This window comes from Sphaeramia orbicularis, unplaced genomic scaffold (assembly GCF_902148855.1).
Source record: "Sphaeramia orbicularis unplaced genomic scaffold, fSphaOr1.1, whole genome shotgun sequence".
Lineage (NCBI taxonomy): Eukaryota > Metazoa > Chordata > Actinopteri > Kurtiformes > Apogonidae > Sphaeramia > Sphaeramia orbicularis.
This window is the reverse complement of record NW_021941594.1, coordinates 148,697-166,282: the sequence shown is the minus strand read 5'-3', so window position 1 is coordinate 166,282 and position 17,586 is coordinate 148,697. Positions and strand designations below refer to the sequence as shown.

The window sequence follows — 17,586 nt, the reverse complement described above, 5'->3', positions numbered from 1 at the left end:
AACAAAGGGGGCCCTCTAGTGGTCGAAATAAATTGCACTAATGTATGTTTTGTCCTTGCAGTGTTCCCGTAGTCAGTTCGGACAAAAGAAGGAACTAATAGACACGTTTCTTTCACTCTGTTTGTATGGCCCCAAAAACGTTTGCCTGTGAGTATTTTATGTTCAGTTATTGTCAGAATGAATAGTATAAAATATGTCTGACGTGAACCTTTGTTGTTTGATAAAAAGACGTTGTAAATCTAATCTGTAAATGCTAATCGTTACCGTGTCTATGGCTTTTCCCATTCAAGTTAGCATTGAGCTAGCAATCTTTTTCCCATTCATTTAAATGTATAATGCCATGTAAGTGTACTAAGGCAATGAACATAACTCAGACATATTTTGTTTGTATGTTGCAGTTTTACAGTGAGTCTACAGTGAAAGATTTGGATAGAAGCTTTCAGCGTCAGGCTTTTCTTGGTAAACCTGTTGTCTATCTGCTGAGCTAATCGCTACACACACACAAGCAGAGGCAGAAGAAGAGGAGTTAGAATAAAATGGCACTGACGTGAGATTAAAAAAAATTGTCGGTGTTATTTAATGAATAACTTGCCCAGCCCTAATATATACATACATACATACATACACACACACACACACACACACACACACACACACATATATATATATATATATATATATGTATACACACACACACACATACACACACACACACATATATATATATATATATATATGTATATACACACACACATACACACACACACTTCTGGTTCTGTCCATTTAAGACACACCTGTGGCAGACAAAGTGGGCTCAAATAGAACAGGCTGAAGTTAAAGGTGTTCCGTTATCAGTTTTACCTTTTATGGATCCAAAACATGTCAATAAATTAAAGATTGGAAATGAATGGGTAAAACAGTCAATAAAAGTTTGGACAGAGGTAAAAAAAAATCTGAAAGACAACGGATCGATCTCTCGAGCCATGCCCATAGTGGGTAATCCAGACTTTCCACCCTCAATTGGGGATTATGGGTTTAAGGGACGGGCAGCTAAAGGTTTAAAAATTCTCAATCAACTATTTAAAGAAACGCACCTAAAGTCCTTTTCACAACTTCAAGAACAGTTTGATCTCCCCACAAAAGATTTTTATAGATACTTACAAATCAGACACTATATTATAAATCATAAAGAGAATGAGAGAATTAGAACACCAAATGCTATAGAACAATATTTTATTGCAATTTCAGAAAAAGGATTTCTAGCGGGCAAACATATCTCCCATCTCTATAAAAGACTCTCACCAGACACCTTTCAAAATACATATGATATCAAAGAAAAATGGGAATTGGAATCAAATATTGTTATAGAAGACGAATTGTGGGATAAATTATGTAATATTATTCATAAAGGCATCAATAGTCAGCAGTGGAGGGAATTTGATTGGAAACTCAAGACCAGATTTTTTCATACTCCTTTGGTTATATCTTATTTTGTCAAGGATCCATCTACAGCTTTATGCTGGAGAAATTGTGGTAAAACAGGTGACCATACACACGTATTTTGGGACTGTCCGAGCTTGTTTATATACTGGAAAAATATCAAAGAAGAAATTGAAAGAATTGTAAAAAGAGAAGTCCCTTCAAATGTTTTGTTCTATTTACTTGGAGTCATACCAGTCAATGATTTTAATGCAGAGCGGAGGTATATTTTACATATTTTACTATTGACTGCTAAAAAAATAGTAACAGTAAATTGGAAGAGTGTCAAATCACCAACGGTAATAGAATGGAAACAAAGACTGAAACAAGTGTACACTATGGAAAGAATGACTGCATCACTACAAATGAAAATGGATCTTTTTAAGCGGAGATGGCACATGGTCAAAGACTATTTGTATAATTAAACTTTTTGGGTTGTTAACGAAAATTCCTCTTATAAGCCCTGTCATGAGGTGTTTTGTATTTATATAGATGTGTGCAAATGTATACAAATATATGAATGTTTTGATATTTGGCAATGTATCTATAGATGTAGTGTAGTGTCTGCAACAATAATACTATGTGGTGTAAATTTTTTTTTTTTTTTTTTTTTTAATGTGTGTCTTATCCCAGATGTTTTGTTTTGTGTTGTGCAAAAATCTAAATAAAAAGTTAAAAAAAAAAAAAAAAAAGACACACCTGTGTACGGTATTATGGGATATACTGTATGATTTGTATGTGACTGTTGAAGGAAGTATCTGTGGTATGTACTGCAGTATTCAGTACAGCTGATCTAGTAAAAGTACACGTTCAGGAACCACATATATAAATAAATACATACATAAATAAATAAATAAATAAATAAATAAATAAATAAATAAATAAATATAAATGGATACAGTATGATTCTCACTGAATCTTGCTCCAGTGTTGAAGTTCATTCTGATTCAACACATTCATTCTGTAAAATAATTTGCATTTGAATTCAATGAGCTGATGATTTATTTATCAAATAAAACCATGACTTTTCACAACGTGGCTTTAGTTTAATTTCAGAACAAGTGTCTCACATACAGTCACATGACAAGTTAGGACGCGCCCCTCTAAATCTGTGTTTCCTAAGTTGATTCTCTACATGGTTCCAACACTCCCCTTAGAATAAACACAGTATTTATAACGGATTTAAAACAGAAACAGGTTCTGTCCCTTTAAGACACACCTGTGTACGGTATTATGGGATGTACTGTAGGATTTGTATGTGACTGTTGAAGGAAGTATCTGTGGTATGTACTGCAGTATTCAGTACAGCTGATCTAGTAAAAGTACACATTCAGGAACCACATATGGTCACCTCCTTCTGTCTGTATTCACATACAGACAGGACAGGATTTATGGGCGGAGCATGTGCACAGAGCATGGGTGGAGCTCATACTGGTGTGTGCAGTGTACACATCCGCAAATCCACAGTGCACGTTAACGTGAGTCTGAAGAAAAACAAACTTTATTCAAATAAACTGAAACACTTTGGATATGTAAATACAAATATATTCTATTGAACCGAATGAATTTTATCGATACAAACATTCAATAACTGATGCATCACAACATCATTCAGAATGTTCATTCACTGTCAGCTTCACTATCAGTGCACTGGGATCAAACATGTGTCAGCAGATGGATACGGATCAGAGAACCTGTTTAAGGAACACTGTTCTGTTTAAGGAACACTGTTCTGATTTAAGGAACACTGTTCTGTTTTAAGGAACACTGTTCCGTTTAAGGAACACTGTTCTGTTTAAGGAACACTGTTCTGTTTTTAAGGAACACTGTTCCGTTTAAGGAACACTGTTCTGTTATTAAGGAACACTGTTCCGTTTAAGGAACACTGTTCTGTTTTAAGGAACACTGTTCTGTTTAAGGAACACTGTTCTGTTTTAAGGAACACTGTTCTGTTTAAGGAACACTGTTCTGTTATTAAGGAACACTGTTCTGTTTAAGGAACACTGTTCTGATTAAGGAACACTGTTCTGATTAAGGAACACTGTTCTGTTTTAAGGAACACTGTTCTGATTTAAGGAACACTGTTCTGATTTAAGGAACACTGTTCTGTTTAAGGAACACTGTTCTGATTAAGGAACACTGTTCTGTTTTAAGGAACACTGTTCTGATTTAAGGAACACTGTTCTGATTTAAGGAACACTGTTCTGTTTAAGGAACACTGTTCTGATTAAGGAACACTGTTCTGTTTTAAGGAATACTGTTCTGATTAAGGAACACTGTTCTGTTTTAAGGAACACTGTTCTGATTTAAGGAACACTGTTCTGTTTAAGGAACACTGTTCTGATTAAGGAACACTGTTCTGTTTTTAAGGAACACTGTTCTGTTTTAAGGAACACTGTTCTGTTTAAGGAACACTGTTCTGTTTAAGGAACACTGTTCTGTTTTTAAGGAACACTGTTCCGTTTAAGGAACACTGTTCTGTTATTAAGGAACACTGTTCTGTTTAAGGAACACTGTTCTGTTTTAAGGAACACTGTTCTGTTTAAGGAACACTGTTCTGTTTTAAGGAACACTGTTCTGTTTAAGGAACACTGTTCTGTTATTAAGGAACACTGTTCTGTTTAAGGAACACTGTTCTGATTTAAGGAACACTGTTCTGTTTAAGGAACACTGTTCTGTTTTACGGAACACTGTTCTGTTTAAGGAACACTGTTCTGTTATTAAGGAACACTGTTCTGTTTAAGGAACACTGTTCTGTTTTAAGGAACACTGTTCTGATTTAAGGAACACTGTTCTGTTTAACGAACACTGTTCTGTTTTTAAGGAACACTGTTCCGTTTAAGGAACACTGTTCTGTTATTAAGGAACACTGTTCCGTTTAAGGAACACTGTTCTGTTATTAAGGAACACTGTTCTGTTTAAGGAACACTGTTCTGTTTTAAGGAACACTGTTCTGTTTTTAAGGAATACTGTTCTGTTTTAAGGAACACTGTTCTGATTTAAGGAACACTGTTCTGTTTAAGGAACACTGTTCTGTTTTAAGGAACACTGTTCTGTTTTTAAGGAATACTGTTCTGTTTTAAGGAACACTGTTCTGATTTAAGGAACACTGTTCTGTTTTTAAGGAACACTGTTCCGTTTAAGGAACACTGTTCTGTTATTAAGGAACACTGTTCTGTTTAAGGAACACTGTTCTGTTTAAGGAACACTGTTCTGTTTTAAGGAACACTGTTCTGTTTAAGGAACACTGTTCTGTTATTAAGGAACACTGTTCTGTTTAAGGAACACTGTTCTGATTTAAGGAACACTGTTCTGTTTAAGGAACACTGTTCTGTTTTACGGAACACTGTTCTGTTTAAGGAACACTGTTCTGTTATTAAGGAACACTGTTCTGTTTAAGGAACACTGTTCTGTTTTAAGGAACACTGTTCTGATTTAAGGAACACTGTTCTGTTTAAGGAACACTGTTCTGTTTTTAAGGAACACTGTTCCGTTTAAGGAACACTGTTCTGTTATTAAGGAACACTGTTCCGTTTAAGGAACACTGTTCTGTTATTAAGGAACACTGTTCTGTTTAAGGAACACTGTTCTGTTTTAAGGAACACTGTTCTGTTTTTAAGGAATACTGTTCTGTTTTAAGGAACACTGTTCTGATTTAAGGAACACTGTTCTGTTTAAGGAACACTGTTCTGTTTTAAGGAACACTGTTCTGTTTTTAAGGAATACTGTTCTGTTTTAAGGAACACTGTTCTGATTTAAGGAACACTGTTCTGTTTAAGGAACACTGTTCTGATTTAAGGAACACTGTTCTGATTTAAGGAACACTGGTCTGTTTAAGGAACACTGTTCTGATTTAAGGAACACTGTTCTGTTTTAAGGAACACTGTTCTGTTTTAAGGAACACTGTTCTGTTTAAGGAACACTGTTCTGATTTAAGGAACACTGTTCTGTTTTTAAGGAACACTGTTCTGTTTAAGGAACACTGTTCTGATTTAAGGAACACTGTTCTGTTATTAAGGAACACTGTTCTGTTTAAGGAACACTGTTCTTTTTTTAAGGAACACTATTCTGTTTTAAGGAACACTGTTCTGATTTAAGGAACACTGTTCTGTTTAAGGAACACTGTTCTGTTTTAAGGAACACTGTTCTGTTTTTAAGGAATACTGTTCTGTTTTAAGGAACACTGTTCTGTTTAAGGAACACTGTTCTGATTTAAGGAACACTGTTCTGATTTAAGGAACACTGTTCTGATTAAGGAACACTGTTCTGTTTTAAGGAACACTGTTCTGTTTTTAAGGAACACTGTTCTGATTTAAGGAACACTGTTCTGTTTAAGGAACACTGTTCTGATTAAGGAACACTGTTCTGTTTTAAGGAATACTGTTCTGATTAAGGAACACTGTTCTGTTTTAAGGAACACTGTTCTGATTTAAGGAACACTGTTCTGATTAAGGAACACTGTTCTGTTTTTAAGGAACACTGTTCTGTTTTAAGGAACACTGTTCTGATTTAAGGAACACTGTTCTGTTTAAGGAACACTGTTCTGTTTAAGGAACACTGTTCTGTTTTTAAGGAACACTGTTCCGTTTAAGGAACACTGTTCTGTTATTAAGGAACACTGTTCTGTTTAAGGAACACTGTTCTGTTTTAAGGAACACTGTTCTGTTTTTAAGGAATACTGTTCTGTTTTAAGGAACACTGTTCTGTTTAAGGAACACTGTTCTGATTTAAGGAACACTGTTCTGATTAAGGAACACTGTTCTGATTTAAGGAACACTGTTCTGATTTAAGGAACACTGTTCTGTTTTAAGGAACACTGTTCTGTTTTAAGGAACACTGTTCTGATTTAAGGAACACTGTTCTGTTTAAGGAACACTGTTCTGTTCTTTCAGTTCCTTTAAATGTTTGATGGTGTTTATTTGTAGTTTTAGTTTCATGTCTGCTTTTGCTGTTTTATGTCTGTTTTCAGTGTGAATCTTTAAAGTGTCTTCTGTTTGTATGTTTGGTCTTTTTTCAGGTTAAATAAAGGTTTATTTAATAAATAATAAAAGTGTGTGTGTTCAGTCAAACATGGGATCAAACCTGTTTTTGTGTGATGTGAGGACGGAGGCTGAACCAGTCTGTGTTTGGATCAGCCATAAACACACTCCTGCACATCTGACACAAGCCACCGGACACTAGTGTGTGTGTGTGTGTGTGTGTGTGTGTGTGTGTGTGTGTGTATGTGTGTGTGTGTGTGATGTGTGTGTGTGTGTGTGTGTTTAACCCCCTGAGGTGGACTGCAGTCAGAGCTCCTTCAGTCGGATCAATATGAACACACGTCCTCCTCCAAAGCCCTGGTGCTAAAGCTCCTCCAGTCCGAACACTCGTTAAAACCAAACTCAGAAACACTCAGCGCCGCCGCCGCTGATCCGCCTGCTCTGCGGAGTCGGCCCCTCACGAAGGGATGAGCGCAGGACAGGTGCATTCTGGGTGCTTGACCGAGTCACGGGACGAGCTTCAGGTGGAAATGGCACCGATAAGCCGACGGAGGAGGAGGAGGAGGAGGAGGGGGCGGAGGAGAAGGAGGGGGAGGAGGAAGAAGAGGAGAAGGAGGAGGAGAAGGAGGAGAAGGAGGAGGAGAAGGAGGAGAAGGAGGAGGAGGAGGAGGAGAAGGAGGGGGAGGAGAAGGAGGAGGAGGAAGAGGAGAAGGAGGAGGAGAAGGAGGAGAAGGAGGAGGAGGAGGAGAAGGAGAAGGAGGAGGAAGAAGAGGGGAAGGAGGAGGAGGAGGAGGAGGAGAAGGAGGGGGAGGAGAAGGAGGAGGAGGAAGAGGAGAAGGAGGAGGAGAGAGGAGGAGGAGGAGGAGGAGGAGAAGGAGGGGGAGGGGAAGGAGGAGGAGGAAGAGGAGAAGGAGGAGGAGAAGGAGGAGAAGGAGGAGGAGGAGAAGGAGAAGGAGGAGAAGGAGGAGGAGGAGGAGGAAGAGGAGAAGGAGGAGGAGGGGGAGGAGGAGGAAGAGGAGGAGGGGGAGGAGGAGGAGGAAGGAGTGAGGGGAGGAAGAGGAAGAGGAAGAGGAGGAGGAGGAGGAGGAGGCACAGGGATGGGACTGAGGCTTAGACCAGGACCAGCAGGAGGAGGAGAAGGAGAAGGAGGAGGAGGAGAAGGAGGAGGAGGAAGAGGAGAAGGAGGAGGAGAAGGAGAAGGAGGAGGAGGAGGGGGAGGAGGAGGAGGAGGAGGGAGGGAGGGGAGGGAGGGGAGGAAGAGGAGGATGAGGAGGCACAGGGATGGGACTGAGGCTTAGACCAGGACCAGCAGGTCCAGAGACACATAACAGGGGTTTCCTAGGGACGAAGGCAGGGGCTCAGACCACAGAAAAGAAAACATGGACTGAAACGAAGACGAAGAACCAGCAACAGTTCAGTTTAGAGAGAGGATCTATCTATCTATCTATCTATCTATCTATCTATCTATGTAAAACACATAGGAGGACGGACATAAAGGATTTGGACAAAAGTATGTGGACACGTTGGATTCAGGCGTTCGATTATTGGATCATTTTTTCGTCTCTGACAGAAAAGTGTGACTTTTCTGTGACATAATAAACATATTCATCACATGGTGAATAATTCCAGCCCATTCTGTTCCATATAAACACATATATGGACACTTGGACCAACACATACATTCAGTCATAACCTGTTTTTCTGCCTCTTTCAGTTTTTATCTGTCGATCGCCCTGTTCTCTCTCTCTCTCTCTCCTCCATTCATTCTCTATGTCTCTCTATCACTGTCAAATCCACTGTTTGACTCTTAAAACCCCAAATCTCTCCTGTGTTCTGCCTAAATCTCACTACAATGGCGGTCTTTGAAGGTTCAGAGCGACGGCCCCCAGACGCTGATAAGCCCAGAGTCCAATGTCCCACTGCCGGGGCCGATCCCCCGCCTCCCAGTGCATTATGGGACTGTGATAAGAACACAATGGAGGGCCACTTTTGTCATGTTTCTCATGCTAATACGTCCACCGCCACTGACTCTTTTCATTTGTTTGGTGTGTTAATGACTGGAGGCAGAGTGTGTGTGTGTGTGTGTGTGGGGGGGGGGGGGGGGTTGCGGCTAAATGTGGTCCATCAGGGATAAAGGTCTTGAGGACAAACACACACTGAGGGTTTGACAGTGGATTTCTGTACAATACTAACAAACTAGACTATTGGTATTATTACTATATGTTGTTGTTGTGTTGTTATTATTATCATTATCATTATTAAAATAATTATCCCCCCCCACACTTTCATTCACCCTCCCCCCTTTGGCTTTTCCTTATCGCCCCTAATCAACTTATATTGTTTAGTTGTTGTTTACATTCACCATCTTTTTCAGTGTAACATGATGTTGTCGTTGTTGTTTGGCATTATTTTGCTGTTGTTGTTTTGTTTATTTGCTTGGTTTTTCTTTTGTTTATTTGTTGTTGGTTTTCTGTCCACTACGTCTTGTTAACTGTATCACAAATTTAAAAAAAAAAAGGAAATAATAAGATATTAAAAAAAAAAAAAAGATGGTGGATTTCTGTGATTAATTCACATAAAACATATTTGAAGATTCTAATATATGATGATATACATGTATATATATGATATATATTTATCTTATACATATAATATATAAGAATTATCATATATAAATATGATATAGATACACAGATGTACCATGGAGACACTGGTAAAAACAGGTAAAAACAGGTTCCTCATCATCTCTGTCTTTTTCTTCAAATCTTGAACTAAAACTGAATCAGTGTTTAACATTTTCAAGGTGAAGTGTACAGATTATATATGTTTTATTATATTTATATAAACTAATACAGTTTGCGGGTTGTACAAAACCCTAATTAGGTGCATATGTTCTAAAATAAATCAATATAAACTAGTTATATATAATTATGAATCACAGATCAGTTTATATTTAACACATACATTTAGAATATCATCCAAAGTGGATTTATTTCGTTACACCTCCAACCACACAAAAGTGTCTCCTCATTGACTGAAGTTGAATGTTTCGCATCCGTTGTGTTTTTTAACAACTTTTCCATCTGCGTTGAGTGGAAGAAAACATTCCATTTGCATCATTACACTGTATTTTTGGGCCTAAATTGAAAATGCATCTGAAAACAGGTGGATGGGAACACGTTTAGTGCCTTTACAGTATCAATTATTGGTCACATTTGTATGTTTTATGTGACGCTTCGCCAAAAAGCCGCTGAAACCGCAGTGAATTGAACTTTAAAGGACAAATAGAGAGGTGAGAGCGGAGGGGAAGTGAAGACGGCGAGGACGCCCCCGCCACTAAACACTAATATACGAGCCGCAGCCGCAATAAAAGCATATTTATTAGAAAGATTCTCCGTTCACGTCTCCAACAGCAGCGTTTACAGCCGGTGAATCCTGCAGCTGCTCAGATCCACGAGTCCAAGGACTGGATGGAGTTCAACAACATCTGCAAATCCAAAAGATCTGCTCTGGGGTTTTATCGACGAGGAATAAAACGGTTCGACTTCTGTAAAATAAACTTAAACATTTTTTTTTAAAAAAGGCCACGAAGAAGGGACTGAAGGAAAACCCTATAGTTGTATAAAAGATTAAGAAGTAGAAGGCGAAGGAGAAGAAGACTGAAGAAAAACCCTATGGTTGTATAAAAGATGAAGAAGAAGAAGGAGGAGAAGGAGGAAAAGAAGAAAAAGAGGAAGGAGGAGGAGAAGAAGAAGGAGGAGAAGAAGAAAAAGAATAAGAAGGAGGAGAAGAAGTAGAAGAAGGAGGAGAAGAAGAAGGAGAAGAAGAAGAAGGAGGACAAGAAGAAGGAGCAGAAGAACAAGGCGAAGGAGAAGACTGAAGAAAAACCCTACAGTTGTATAAAAGATGAAGAAGAAGAAGAAGGTGAAGGAGAAGAAGGCTGAAGAAAAACCCTACGGTTGTATAAAAGATGAAGAAGAAGGAGGAGAAGGAGGAGAGGAAGAAAAAGAATAAGGAGAAGAAGAAGAAGGAGGAGAAGAAGAAGAAGACTGAAGAAAAACCCTACGGTTCTATAAAAGATGAAGAAGAAGGAGGAGAAGGAGGAGAGGAAGAAAAAGAAGAAGGAGAAGAAGAAGAAGGAGGAGAAGAAGAAGAAGACTGAAGAAAAACCCTACGGTTCTATAAAAGATGAAGAAGAAGGAGGAGGAGGAGAGGAAGAAAAAGAAGAAGGAGAAGAAGAAGAAGACTGAAGAAAAACCCTACGGTTGTATTAAAGAAGAAGAAGAAGAAGAATAGATTGACGACGTTCATCATGTCTTCCATTCCAAATGGTACAGATGTTCTTGTGCTCAGACAGCAGAGTTCAGGACACATGTTTGTATCTGCTGGAGCTTCTACCACTTCCTGTTGTGACGTGTCTAAAAACAGCTGATCGAGTCGGAAACTTTTCAAGATCAACTTTCTCGACTGTGTCCGTTCTCTGCTCCCCACAGTTGGGAAAGTTTTTCTTGAAAATTTTCCAACCCAATCAGCTGTTTTTAGACACGTCACAACGGGAAGAGTTTGAAGCTGAAGCCATCAGTGGAAACACACACGTGTCCTAAACTCTGTCTGAGCACAAGAACATGTGACCAACAGACGTCTGAGTTATAGTCCTAGTTACCCTGAACTAGTCTGAATCCCAGATGAGTTCATATTCATTTACTATCATGTGTTCTGATGAAACCAGTGAGTCTGACACAAATAGTGTGTGTGTGTGTGCGTGTGTGTGTGTGTGTGTGTGAAGGCCAGTTAATTGCGTACTGTTTGGAATGCATGGCTGCAGCCTGTTGTCAGCTCCTACAGGGCTTTAAATACACACACACACACACACACACTCAAATACGACCATTGACGGTAAAAACCCTGCGCTGTGTCGCACGCGCTCAGTGGTGTTCCCTGTGGATCTGCACATTCAGCTGCTGTGACCTTGACTAGAACAAACCTCTGCAGGTCTGACACACACACACACACACACATACATACACACACACATACACACACACACATTTATATACACATGCACTCACACAGACACACACACATCTACACATGGACACACACACACACAAATGCTGTGTGTGTGTGTGTGTGTGTGTGTGTGTGTGTGTGTGTGTGTGTGTGTGTAGATGTGTGTGTGTGTGTGCGTGTGTCTGTGTGTGTGTTATGTGTCGTAATTTTACCAGAATAACGTCGTAATTTAAAAACAGGTGTATAAATATTCTAATTTCCAGAATCTAGTCGTACCCACTGGTCTGATCATGTTGAACTGGAACATTCTGAGGTTCTACTTTCATTTGGGGTTTACACACAAAGGACAAATACTGAGACTATTAGCCCCGCCCACCATCAACACATTAGCATTAGTCGAAGGACTTTGAAGACAGTTCGCACACGTTTGGGTTTGTTTTGTAGTAAGAACAGAACAGATTTGGAGTAAATTCCCTCTGTAGTGGAGGAGGAACTACCAATTCTTAAGATATCACTTATTATCGCACTGTTGCAAATTTATTTTCAAAATATTCTGACTTTAATCTCATAAAAGAATGACATTATTTTTGTTAAATTATGAGGTTTTTTTTTTAAAACTGTGACTTTATTCTCTTAGTGACGTGTTTGTATTTTTCCTGTGGCACTGATACACCACTGTAGTGTTTACTGGAGCTAAAGGGTGTGTGTACTCTGAGTCTGACACTACATATATATATATACACACACACACATATGTGTGTGTGTGTTTGCGCGCAGTGCGTCTCCTATCAGTTAGACTAGTCATTATTCTTGGCTGACAGCGCTCAGCTCCGGCTCCTCTGCAGGTAATGAATTCTCCTCCAGATAAAGAAAATAAAAATCATCTTTAATTTCTCCTCCTCGCCGTTGTGTAAACTTGGATTCTTTCCACACGGGTGCGTTGGATTCGCCGCCCCGCCGCTCCCTGCCTCGCTAACCCTGGTGTCGGTCGGAGACGAAGGAGACAGCGAAGCATGAAAGAACTGAAATATGGAGGAAATTTAGAGAAGAAGTAAATATAGACATAAAGGAGGAAGAGGAGGAGTAAATATAGACATAAAGGAGGAAGAGGAGGAGAGTCAGATGAAGCACAAACACAGGAGGGTTTAGAGACAGTTCAGTTAAGAACATACTTTCATGTATGGGTTTGTAGGAGCTTTTCCATGGTCCATCTGAGCTAAACTTTGCCCATATTTATATAAATGTGTTCCAAACACAAGTGTGTAATGTTGGTTTTTCCATTCAATCAAAAATGTGCTGATTTGTTTCTTTCTTCTGGTAGATGTCAGTAGAAGTCCTTCCATAAACAGGAACAGAAATCTGTGTGGTTTTGAATCTAGAATTCTTGTTCTCCCTCGTTCTACACTGGAAAAAATCTAAATCTGACCAAGTGTATTTGTCTCATTTCTAGTCCAAATATCTCATCACACTTAAAATCAGACAGAATCACCTACAGAGGAACTTTACACTGAGATAGAAGAACTGATTTATAGACAATAGATCTGGAAAATCTGATTTCAACAAATCTGAACAAGATCATTTCACTTGTTCCATTGGCAGATTTTTGGCTTGAGTTAAGGAAAAAAAAAAATCTTGAATTAAGCAAAAAAAAAAAAAATCTTGAATTAAGGGGAAAAAAATCATGAATTAAGCAAAACAAATCTTGCATTAAGCAAAAAATCTTGAATTAAGGAAAAAAATCTTGAAATAAACATAAAAATCTTGAATTAAGCAAAAAAAAAAACAAAAAAACTTTTGAATTAAGGAAAAATATCTTGAATTAAGACAAAAAAAAATTGAATTAAAGAAAAAAATCTTGAATTAAGCAAGAAAAAAAATCTTGAATTAAGCAAGAAATCTTGAATTTAGTAAAAAAGGTCTTTCCATGACAGTTTTGTGTCATATACCGATTTAACTGTGAAAAAACACCTCTAACAACAACAAGTATTCAGAGAAAAAACAGAGTTTGGGTGAAATTGTCAATTTTCCATTAAACAAATTTATATGAACAAGTTAAATTCACAGAGTTTGAGGGTCAATGGAAAAGTGACTTATTTATTATTAATCTTCCACCTGTGACCAACAGGGGTCAGTGTGGTACCAGAATACACTCAGAACGACCAAAACCACCAACAAACCGACCCTATGGATCCACAGACTGGATCAGAACTGAATAAAGGATCAAACCCTCTGCTAAAACTAGTATAAAAGACAATAAAAATAAACAGAAAAGTGAAACAAAGTAAGTAAAAGATAAAAACAAAATGAGTCTGCACTTGACAAGACTATCTACCCCCCCACACATGAAAAACAACATAAAAGACATAAAAACATGAAAAACAACATAAAAAATGCAAAAAAAAAAAAAGAAGCAAAAAACAAGACAGGTTGTAAAAGCGTGAAAAACACCTTAAAAAACACAAAAATGTGAAAAACAACATAAAGACGCAAAAACAGGAAAAATAATGGAAAGGATGCAACAAGATGGATATGATGTAAAAAGTTACAATAATATAAAATAATGTAATAACATGATGTAGTCGCAACAAGACGAAAATGACATGATGAAAAAACATGAAAACAATGTAAAAGATGCAAAAACACAAACGAAAAATGATGTAAAATATGCAAAACATGAGTCTGATAAACATGCAACAAGATGAAAAGTGCACAAAAAGTAACGTAAACACGAAACGAACGAAAAAAGATGAAAAAGACACGAAAACATCAAACTATGAGAGCGACACTGACCGTTATTTGAATTGAATTGATTTGAATTTGTGATTTGATTTGGGTTGATCTGATTTGAATTGATTTGATCTGATTTGGTTTGATTTGAATTGGTTTGACTGAATTCGATCACCCTTTAGACTAACTGCGTCCATAAATGATCGTCACAGGTTCATGTGCTCATATTTTGTTCTATTTGACAGAATTATTTCATCTTCATTTCATCGTTTCGTCGTTTTATTTTTTCACAGTTTCATTTTAAAAACTCTTCATTAACAGAAAACTTTAAATGAAAGTAAAGAATGGAAGGAAACACTGATGAAAGGTGGGAATTCCCTGATTAAAGAGCGACTGATCAAAGGATGAAAGTGTGTCAAACTCCAACGGAGGACAGGAGGCAGGTGTTACCGTGGAGACCAACGCCGACGACAACCATCTTTCATTAAACTTTTATCAGCTGTTCACGAGGCAGAGCCGACGAACCGCCGCCACCGCCCGGCGCTTAAATAATGACGACAATTAAAACGGCGTTATCGCACTAATAACGAGTCTACGAGGAAAACAGGGGGGCACGGCGCGGCGTTAATCTGAGTCCGATGGCGGATCCATTATAGATAGAAGGCAAAGCGGAACGGCGTTTATGATCCGACAGAAAACAGGAAAAACCAGGCGTTTAAGATGGAGGGAAAGGGGGATTAAAGACAAACGACACAAATGAGTTGAATCTTAAACTAAACTTAACTAAGCTGAACTGAACTAAACTAAACTGAACTGAACTGAACTGAACTAAACTGAACTGAACTAAACTGAACTGAACTGAACTGAACTAAACTGAACTGAACTAAACTGAACTGGGATTAAAGACTAATGAGACAAATGAGTTGAATCTTAAACTAAACTAAACTAAACTAAACTAAACTAAACTGAATTGAACTGAACTGAACTAAACTGAACTAAACTAAACTGAACTAAACTAAACTGGGATTAAAGACAAACGAGACAAACGAGTTGAATTTAAAACTAAACTGAACTAAACTAAACTGAACTGAACTAAACTGAACTAAACTGAACTAAACTGAACTGAACTAAACTGAACTAAACTAAACTGAACTGAACTAAACTAAACTGAACTAAACTGAACTGAACTAAACTGAACTAAACTAAACTGAACTGAACTAAACTAAACTGAACTAAACTGAACTGAACTAAACTAAACTGAACTAAACTGAACTGAACTAAACTAAACTGAACTGAACTAAACTGAACTAAACTGAACTGAACTAAACTAAACTGAACTAAACTGAACTAAACTAAACTGAACTAAACTGAACTGAACTAAACTAAACTAAACTGAACTAAACTAAACTAAACTGAACTGAACTGAACTAAACTAAACTGAACTGAACTAAACTAGAACAGTCCAGTGGTCAGACACACCCATGTGCACTAGCCCCTCCCACTCGTACAGCCTGGTGGTCAGACACGCCCATGTGCACTAGCCCCTCCCACTCGTACAGCCTGGTGGTCAGACACGCCCATGTGCACTAGCCCCTCCCACTCGTACAGCCCGGTGGTCAGACACGCCCATGTGCACTAGCCCCTCCCACTCGTACAGCCCGGTGGTCAGACACGCCCATGTGCACTAGCCCCTCCCACTCGTACAGTCCGGTGGTCAGACACGCCCATGTGCACTAGCCCCTCCCACTCATACAGTCCAGTGGTCAGACACGCCCATGTGCACTAGCCCCTCCCACTACAACAGCCCATCTATTTATGTGGTTGAAGCGTCTCAGGAGCGGGTCATGTGATCAGCATCCATCTGCGTTGGCAACTCCCACTGTGACGCTAACGCTGTTCACATCCACTTACACCGACATCTGCCCCCAAACCCCCCCCCCACACACACACATTAGCACTTAAATGAGTGGATTTAAGAGGAGCCACAGTATTATCAGTGGGTCATATGAGATCCAAACGACTATATCCTGTATTACACCAGTGTGTGTGTGTGTAAGGGGGGGGGATTTTTTTTTTTTCTTGGTGTCTCTGTCCCCAGTCCTGTTGGACTACCTATGTCATGTGCTTTTGGGGTGGGGGGTTTTATATGTGCTTTTGGGGTGGTTTTGGGTGGGTGTTGTTGGGTGGTTTTGGGGTTGTTTTAGGGGTGTTTTTAAGGTGTTTTTTTAGGTGCTTTTTGTGTGTTTTGGGGGGTGTTTTTTTTTAGGTGTTTGGGGGTGTTTTGTTTGTTGGTTTTTTGGGGTTGTTTTTGGGATGCTTTTTGGGTTGTTATTTGGGTGTTTTGGGGCTGTTTTTTTTTTTTTTTTACTTTGGGGTTTTTTTGGGGGTTGTTTTTGGGACGTTTTTTTTTTTTGGGACTGTTTTTGGGGTGGGCTTTTTTTAGGTGGTTTTTTTGGGTGTTTTTGGGGTTGTTTTTGGTTTGTTTTGGGGTGTTTTCTGCGTTGTTTTTGGGTGGTTTTGGGTTGTTTTTTGGGTGTTTTTTGGGATTGTTTTTGGGGTGTTTTTTTTTAGGTATTTTTGGGGTTGGTTTTGGATTGTTTAGGGGTGTTTTTGGGGTGGTTTTTGGGTTCTTTTGGGGTGTTTTTGAAGTTGTTTTTGGGTTGTTTCTTGGGGTTTTTTTGGGATTGTTTTTGGGGTGGGCTTTTTTTTAGGTGTTTTTGGGATGTTTTTTTGGGTGTTTTTGGTTTGTTCTGGGGTGTTTTCTGCGTTGTTTTTGGGTGGTTTTGGGTTGTTTTTTGGGTTGTTTTTTTTTTTTTTTTTTTTTTTGGGATGGGTTTTTGGGGTGGGTTTTTGGGGTGGGTTTTTGGGGTGTTTTTTGTTAGGTGTTTTTGGGGTTGTGTTTGGGGTGGGTTTTTGGGGTGGTTTTTTTTTTAGGTGTTTTTGGGGTTGTATTTGGGTTGTTTTTGGGGTGTTTAGGGGTGTTTTTGAGGTTGTTCTTGGGTTGCTTTTTGGTAGGCTTGAATGGATTAGTTTTCAATTAATTTTCATGGGGACCTGATTATTAAAATGAGTAAATCCCAAACGGAGCTCGGTCATAAAACTGATTCTCTTCTTTCTGCAGCTTCTACTGTATTTGTTTCTGTAAACTCTTCTTGGTGTTGACGACACAAACCTCTTGACCATAACCTGATCCTTCCTTCCTTCGTCTTCCTGGTTTCTCCTGTGGCTGATCCTGAGTCCCATCACCCCCCCCACACACACACACACCCTCCAACGCCCTCCCCCCTTGGGCTAATCCCCCCGTACCTCTTCTTCCTCCTCCTCTAATCTCCCCTCCTCTCCTTCTCCTCTCCTCCTCCAGGTGTTTTGCAGGGATAAAGGATTGATGAAG

The 17,586-nt window shown here is 38.8% G+C and overlaps 1 protein-coding gene and 1 long non-coding RNA gene across 2 annotated transcripts in view; both read right to left on the bottom strand.

Annotated features, from left to right (window-relative positions):
* The window catches only part of LOC115416341 (neuronal PAS domain-containing protein 3-like), a 111,120-nt gene that overhangs the window by 68,615 nt on the left and 24,919 nt on the right, over positions 1 to 17,586 (bottom strand). The gene's annotated exons all lie outside the window — the stretch shown is intronic.
* Positions 12,732 to 17,586, bottom strand: part of LOC115416346 (uncharacterized) — an 18,171-nt gene continuing 13,316 nt past the window's right edge. The window contains exon 3 of the long non-coding RNA XR_003934956.1: positions 12,732 to 12,872. This is a non-coding gene — a long non-coding RNA (uncharacterized LOC115416346). The remainder of the gene's footprint in view (positions 12,873 to 17,586) is intronic.